General features: G+C 47.2%; 1 protein-coding gene across 1 annotated transcript in view; it reads left to right on the forward strand.

Annotated features, from left to right (window-relative positions):
- The window catches only part of LOC8025293, a 118,315-nt gene extending 111,056 nt beyond the window's left edge, over positions 1–7,259 (forward strand). Inside the window, exon 4 of the mRNA XM_042293870.1 lies at positions 1,575–7,259. The gene's annotated coding sequence lies outside the window, so the exon portion shown is untranslated. The remainder of the gene's footprint in view (positions 1–1,574) is intronic.
- The last annotated feature ends 959 nt before the right edge of the window (positions 7,260–8,218 follow it).

The following is an 8,218-nucleotide window of genomic DNA, read 5'->3' on the forward strand; positions in this document are numbered from 1 at the left end:
CTGCCCAAAAGGGGACGTCTGGTCACCCTAACTATAAAGGGTGTTGGTCAATTCACTGTTTGGAAATCCAGAATGAAAGAGCTAAAGTCATTTCAAGAGTTAGTCCATGGCAGTGCTGTGGACATTTCTTATGTCTGTCACACAGCTTGTATAAATTGTGTAATGCCCGTATGCGCCATCAAGGTTTAATAAATGATGATCACAACTCCATCGAATAAGGGATGATACATGAAAAATATTTACTAGATGTACATTCTGTACATAGTAGGCATGTATACAAAAGCAATGGATTTGCAATATTCCCATGCAGGGTTAATCTAAAAAGTACTTGAAAGTACAAAATAAATTAGAGGTTATGTACTTCAAGTTAATTAGTAAGTACAGCGGGTGCAATGTTCTTGAAGTATGTTTTTTCCAGAATCTTTCACGGAGCCCTTTCATTCTGTACAGCAGTGTCTCTTTAAACTGGTGCGCATTGCCCCAGGCGTAATCGGGAGTGCCATCTGTGTTTTTTCAAAATGGTGCCAAATTCAGACGCCCCTCCGACTCCTGACTTTGGTGCCACTTGCACTGGCTCGCACCCAAGGGGATTAAACGGACTAGGGAGATCATGATGCCAGCCCCGTAACTTCCGCAAGCAATCCTCTCGTGGAGGAGTGTCCTCTCTTACTTTTGCACTGACCGAATGAGAAGTAGCGAGTTTGAAATGCAACGGGAAAGCCACCTCCTGTTTCTGGTGAGAGTAGAATATCCCTCGTAGAATTTCTTCAGGGTTGACAAAGCATCATTTTGTAAAACAAATTTAACAAAACCAAATTTGGGGAATGTGCTTTGAAGTAGGGAGTCGCACCTTCCTCGGAAAGTACCCAAAAAAAAAAAATACTTCAAAGTAAAGTACAAGTATGTACTAAGAGAATGTACTTCAAGTAAAGTACAAGTTTTAAAAATCTACTTGAAGCAGTCACTAAGCACCATGTACTTAAAATACTTCCCAACACTGACCTAAATGTATAAAAAGTGAACCATGTTTTATAGGCTAGTGATTTCACCAAAAAGGGCATTGCTACGACATCCTTTGCCAATGTTCGTAACCAACAAAGAGTTGTGGTGAACGCACCAAAAGCTCTAAACACAATCAGATAGCTCTGAAAGATGATCCCACTGAGGCTGTTGTCATAGAGAAGTGCAAATAACGCACTTGCTTGTGAATAAGATGTGCCCATAAATTATGTGGAGAGTTAGTTACCGAAGGGGCCACAGGGATAAAAGTCATTTCTACCACCTCTCTATTACGGGTACATGGTACTTGGTTTCTGATCCGTCTCTGTGAAGGTGTACAGTGTCTGCAAATGTGAAACAAGCAATACATTTACTACAAAGCTTTGTGCTTGAACATGTTTTATTATTGCCACAATAGTAACGAATGCAATTTTAGCAATTATGCTATACCCAATGTTGCAGACGTGCAAATCGTGCTGGAAATTCTCGTACATCACAGAGGATGCTACGAGCCGTAGAAGCCAATCCGGTGCCATGCAAATGTGACACGACCCCTCGTTCGCTTGGCATTGCAGGAGCAGCAGCAGAGCGCCCCATGCCCGGACGGGCCCCTCGCCAAGGGGCCCCACCAGCGGCGGGGTCCAGCGCCCCCCGCCTGGGCTTCCGGCCCCGCCACGAGACGGCCACCGGCGACGCAGTGGCCGCCACCGCTAAAGTATAGGGGAGAAAGATTCTACTACAACGACGGAGGAACCACCCTTCGCGTTTTCCGAGGTGGGCCAATCCCAGTGCTTCCTTCACGATGCCGCCACCTGGGCCGGAAGCCCGGCCGGGACGGGCGCAAACCTCGTCGCCCCGTGCCTCCACCATCCGCCGCCGGCGTGCGTGTGTGCCCCACGGGAGACAGAACCACTCTTTCCACTCCAAGCTAGGTCACTCTCGCCATTCACCGCTCTCTCTGCGTGCAGCCAGCCGTCGTCTGCTCGGTTTGTGCCACCCCCGCCCCCGGCCCTTTGCCGGCACCAGCGACCAGTTCGTGGGTTGCCCTCGGTCCTTTTGCGTCGAGGGAGGGATGCGATTCGACTCGCGGGGAAGTCTAGCTTACGTCCACAGAGGAAAAAAGCAGTGAAGCCTGCATTGGGTGGAGAAACGTCCCCTAGAAATTGCTCTCGGAACCGTTTTCATCGGCGGAGGTTTCTGTCGAAGCTGCCCCATATCCTCTTTACTGCGGGAATCAGCATCACGAGGAAGGCAGTGTGTAACAGAGCTAAGATTTTTCTGCCTTTTATTTTGTCTCGAGGACGCAATACGGCAAGCAAGTCAACCAAAACACGTTGTTTGTGTGCAACCAAGCTGCTCCCCAGCAGACGGCATTCTACTTAGTGAACAAGCAACATCTTGACCGCCAATTACTCATTTACTATAGCACCTCTGGTAGTTGTTTGTCAACAAAAGCAACACACCCCTAGAGGACTTTCGACTCCCTTTTCTCGAAGACCAAGTTTTCATTCAAAAAGAGCGGTGGTGCGTTTCCGACAGCCACAGAAAAGGCAAGGCAGCCATCACTGCAACAAGCAGACGACACCGCCTTTGTTTATCTGATGCGGCACGGCAGCCCGCCAGCGCCCACCCGGAGCAATCCTCTAATCAAAGCCCTGCACCGTGACCTCACTGTGATCCGCTGCGAGTCCCTCCGAGAGAAGGGTTTGTGCTGCATATGTAGGATGAATAGCCCATATGCTGGTCCCTATGCACTGCATCAACATTTGGCAAGCTAGCTGTCCCAAGATAGCATCCTATGCCAATAGAACAATCAATGAGGACTCTCAGCTATAGCTAGTTCAGGTCACAGGAAGTTCCAACGGTGTCAGTTAGCAAGCAGGCGACTATGAAAGCCTCTGCCCGCAGGTGTGCTTACCATAAAATACCGTGGGAAGCACCCGCGCCACTCTCACTGACATTAGTGCATGTCCGGTCAAATCAAGCGCTTAGCAAACAATTTGGGAAATGTTCATAGAGGATGCTTGAACGAAATGGGCGCTTCCGCGCTATTTTACGGTAGAGTCCTCGATCCCAGAAGCTGCTTCCCGTCTACCAAATCGGGCAATTGGATTTCTACACCTAATGCAGGCACCATTGCATTGACACGAGGTGCATCTCCAATTTATAGGCTTACGATTGACAAATTAAAGGTGACCATGCAGCTTTTGCTTTTTGTCGTAACAACAGTGCCAGCGAATAGTTTAAGTATTTTGTCACCCGGTACATACTTTACAGACATTCTTTCAAGAATATCCTGGGGGCAATACTGGTAATGTTTAGTTACAACTTGGTGGGCACTTCCTCAAAAGGGGAATTATTGCATAAACTATCAGTGATTAACATACGTCCCATGTCTCCTCCGATAAAAGTTCTGTTTTGTATCGTGAAGATCCGAATCACATTTGGAATGCCTGTCAATGAGAAGTCACTTTAGCATTGGCTATGACAAAACGACTGTCGACAGACTACCACGGCATCAACAAGAGAACTTCCACTACCCAGGAATCATGTCGCTTCGAATGACGTGAAATCCCAACATGCTCACCTTTCAGCTGTTCACAACTAATTGGCAGTGAACATGACACTTAAGCAAATGAAAGGTAGACTCACTAGATGAGCTGCAGAGAAAGCATATAGTATGTATGCTTTGATAACTTGCTTGGAATGTGACCCAGTTAAAAAAAAGCAGCACAGGGAGAGCATGGAGTGAACAAGACTAATTATGGCACTTGTCCAGTCACACAAATTAGTACACATACTTGACATTATAACGAGCGAAATTGCAACCGTACGTTCTATGAAGGCACATTTCTTTCTTCCAGTTAAGTTCTTTGTACCTGATAAATGGCACGAGGAATAATAGTTATCGGGAGCGGTGTCTCAACTAGCTTTCACTGAGCAACATTGTAAGCGCTACACATTTCCAGTCGGGAATGATAGGAGCGGTATTCTGAACTTCCCCAAGGCCGCCGAGTTGTTGAGGCAGTATAAAATGTGCAAAGAGTAAAAACAAGGGGAATTACAAGCTGTACAGCAATTGCCTCCCTTAAATGCGACGAAAGGGACCACCCATACATGTTTAGTCAGCCAGCAGACTAATAATGCATTGAATGCAACGAAAGGAGGAACTAAAACTTTGTGAAAGCATTGATGTCAGCAGCCACAGGTGGGGAAATAGCCAATGCTGAGAATGAATTTTCCATTCCGTCACCTCTCTTGTACCGCGCCATGGGATAGGCAAGGCGAGCGCAGTCGAGGTGGTCTGGATCAATGGAGGATGTACTCGTTGCTTCTTTAGCCAAGTCACCCAGTGGATGGGTCTAGAGAACAGGTGACCAAGTTAAACCAAAGTTGGTGAGTCACCCGACCCATGTTGACGGGTCACCAGTCCCAATTTGACGGGTTGCTCGTCTCAAGTTGACGAGTTACGAGTCCCAAGTTGACGGGTCACCCGTCAACTTGGGACGGGCGATGCATCAACTTAGGACGGGCGACCCATCCTAACGTTGAACGGTGCTTGTTGCGTCCTATTAGCGCTTTGTTTTACGTCCCCCAATGAGTTTGCACCACTCTTCTTACATTGTTGGAGGGTCGCTCTGTGTTGATGGCCAGGGACCGTAAAGGTGGACAAACTTGCGCAGAATAGTAAAACCTTTTAACGACAATAACTACGCACGACATTGAAGCACAGCAACGAGATGTGTGAAACGTGTCACCGGACAAGACGCCAGGTTGCCGAAGAAACGGGGACAAATGCCACGGCCGAAGACAGCCAGTGACCGGCTGCAACGCGCTCAGACAGCGGCATGAAGCGGCGTGGCTGCGCGTCGTCTGCATCGTCGGTGCCGGTAGCGGAATTCTTCGATACACGCAAAAAAGTTTCATCATCTGCTTGTGAGATTTGTTAGCCATACGTCCATTTATGAGTACCTGATTTCCCTGTGGTGGTGTGTGTGGCAACAAATTCTGGTGTGTGTGTGTGTGCGCGCGAGCATGTGCAGAAATGCAAATGAGTTGCCCCTCGGTGGCTGAAGCCAGTGGAGGGTAAACAAAACAAAAAAAAAAGAAAGAAAAATACAAGGACTGAAATAACTATAACAAAAAGTATATGTGGGCATGTTTTTGTGTTTTTAGGCTGTCGGGGGAAAAAAAAAACTGCCTTTTTTGTTTTTGTACTTGGCTTGTTCCGCAAGTTTCTGTTCTGACAGCTGTTGAATCTGCCGCTGCACGTGATTGCCCACACTTTAGCAGACGGTATTTCAGGAGGCTCGACGAGAAGGGAATGTCTATGCTTACACGTTTCTGCAGGTGTTACATTCCGCCCCCTGGTGGTTAGTTGCGCGGGGGATACGTTTGCTGTAGTTTGGGCCACTGCGTGCAGCCGCCGCGTTCTGTTTAAATGTTGACTGCTCCGCTGTTCTAGAGTATCTATTGACAAATGCAGGGCTTTAGAACCAATGTTTATGAATAGAACGGCGATGCCCAATGAGTTTGCAAAAAAAAGGGAGATATATAGTGGTATACACACACACATGCTTGTGTATGTAAGTATGTTTGTAATATACTGGGTTCAATGTGACGACTGCAAACCAAAAACCAGACAGCGCAAGCTCCTGTGTTGCAGTTCCCTCACTGCTTTCACACTTAGCGTTTGCATTCAGAGTTAGTTGTGCCGGCTCGCACAAATGCATACACATCATCGTGTGTGTGAACACCCATATATGACATAGGTCTGCAGCAATCATATGCAAACGTACGAAAGTTAAAAAAAAAGAAAAAAAAAAGATGCCTGTTATGTATAATGTTTTGGAACGGAAGGTAATAAAACAGAGACAATGCTAACTGACCTACGGTGATCCACTGTCCAGAAAGCTTTCGACATCAAGTGGCCAGGAGAACAAAAAAAAAAAAAGTCTGAACCTTTTTGTTTTTTTAAGACTACTAGCATATTGAGAAAATGAGGATTGCATTTCAAATTTAGATTTTGTATGTTGTACACACATTCACACATACATATATATATATATATAAATTGTTGGACCTTCTTTCCTTGTTTCAGAACCAAGTAGAAGGTTGGTTTTAAAAAGGCGAGGCAATGAAGCAAAAAAAGAAAAGTGCCGCACGAAAATGGCTATATTTGCAGCAGCGCAGGGTGCCGCGGAGTACGCAGCGGAGCGACGACCTCCCCTCGTAGCGAGGTAAAGCCACCAGTGTCGTGGCACCAACCGAGAGTGCCAAGGTACAAACAAACATGCACGGTTATTGGCGCACCAATTCCCCGCCGCTTTCCTTCTACACACTCGTTTTCTAGGGCATGAGATGCCAGGGTTGACAGACACGTGTAGTCCTCGATTGGGAGAAGCACCTCTCATTGTTGCGTAGAAAGCTCTTAACAAATTACAAAAAATAAACATTTTGAGAAAGGCGAACAAACTAGCCAATTTTCTCCAGACCCTTCCTTTCTCGCGGACAATGCGCGCCCTGGCGGAAGAGGAGGAAAACAGAAACGCGGGCACTTCGTAAAAAGTGGGCGGACATATTCGCGGAAATCAGCCTGCTGCCCCTAGTGTATGAAATGCACACCTAGCACTATACAATTACGACGCGAGGAAAAAAAAGCCACGTGGAGCCACAACAAAACAACTTTGTACAGAGTCGTTTTCTGTCCGCATACTAAACACACAGCATTTTCTACTGCCCGTCGAATAGTATGCGGGAAAAAGGAATGGAGGCGTCGGACGGAAGACAACCTTGCAGGCACTTTACAGGGGTCCAGGCCAACCTGCCCGGGTCTGGGCATGGCCATGGAAGGGTCGCTTCATTTTTAGAAATGCATTTAAAGAGAAATGAAATGCCAAGGAGGGGCGCATGGGCACACTTTGGGCGTCTGACAAAATTCTACGAACCTGTTGATGATGGAGGCGTTAATGCGCATCCTCTCGTAATAACGGAGGGGAGGGGACAAAGGAGGGTCTCTTCCCCCCCACCTCTTCCCGGTGCCCCCCCCCCCCTTCCCCCCCCCTCTCGAAGCGTGCGACGGAATTCCTCCATCGGGGACTCGGCAAACGCAGGACCCCGGACAATATATATAGGAGAAGAAAAATAAAAAGGTTTATAATAAACTTTTATAATCTGGCTCCCCAAGTGTAGAATTGTACATAGATACAACCATTGTTGATCTGTAATACAGTTGGTACATTAAAGAATTGCCCCAATGTTGGCAACTATGGCTGCCCCTCTCCCTTCTTTTTCTGAGCACCCTCTTTCCCAACTCCCATCTGCCGCAACTCCGTTAGCATCGTATTTCTAGATGAGACGATTCCCATCTTTGATAGACCACAGAGCAGCTGGGTTGGTAGTATGTGCTCGCCTTTTCTTTAGCAACTCATACAATTGTCTGCACACCATGCAAGCCTTTTTGCTTTAAACCTTTACTACCAAACAAGTGTGGATAGGCTGCACAGTATATCTGTGAAATGTTAATCAGAATACTATTAATTTTCTTTCAAGAGGATGAATTTTGAAGTTTGCGCATACACCTCCGAATCACTGGCTGCCGCTTAACTGGCAACAAGGAGCACGGGCACTCGCAACGTCAAATGTTGTATCCAAGAGCAGACGACTCTCCCTACTCCACGGCGATGTGCATTGTAGCGACAGCGAGCGTTTGTGGTTTTGCAAACTGCATCTGGTTTAGGCTGTTCCCAGCATGCAATGAGGAATGGGGGGAATCGGTGATTTGATATGGGGTGCAATGACACCACGAAGAAATGCAGCAGAGTGACATCTTGTTGGTTTCTGACCGAGAAGTCTCTGCAACGAAAGTGGGTTCAAGCAGTCTGACGCGAACACTGGCTCCCAGCGTTTGCGTCGTGCTCGGGAACAGTTTACACCTTGCTAGCAAATAAAACCTTCCATGCCTTTCTCCCTTGAAGCGGCATCTGGGTCCATGTATCGGCAGATTGCAAATGCAGCCATAGGAGGTCAATGCCGGTGGTCTGTATGCAAACAACGAATCGTCCGAGACCTCGCGCTGAAAAAACGTTTGCTGGTCATTGCTCGACTAAGACAAGCCCGACGAATTGTAGTTCATTATTTACTGCTTGCGACGCCGGGCGAAATGGGCCTAAGCTGCCCACGTGCCGATGTTTATGCAACATCAGATGTCAGAACAAGA

Source organism: Ixodes scapularis, unplaced genomic scaffold (genome assembly GCF_016920785.2).
Source record: "Ixodes scapularis isolate PalLabHiFi unplaced genomic scaffold, ASM1692078v2 PGA_scaffold5__190_contigs__length_132052651, whole genome shotgun sequence".
NCBI classification, from domain to species: domain Eukaryota; kingdom Metazoa; phylum Arthropoda; class Arachnida; order Ixodida; family Ixodidae; genus Ixodes; species Ixodes scapularis.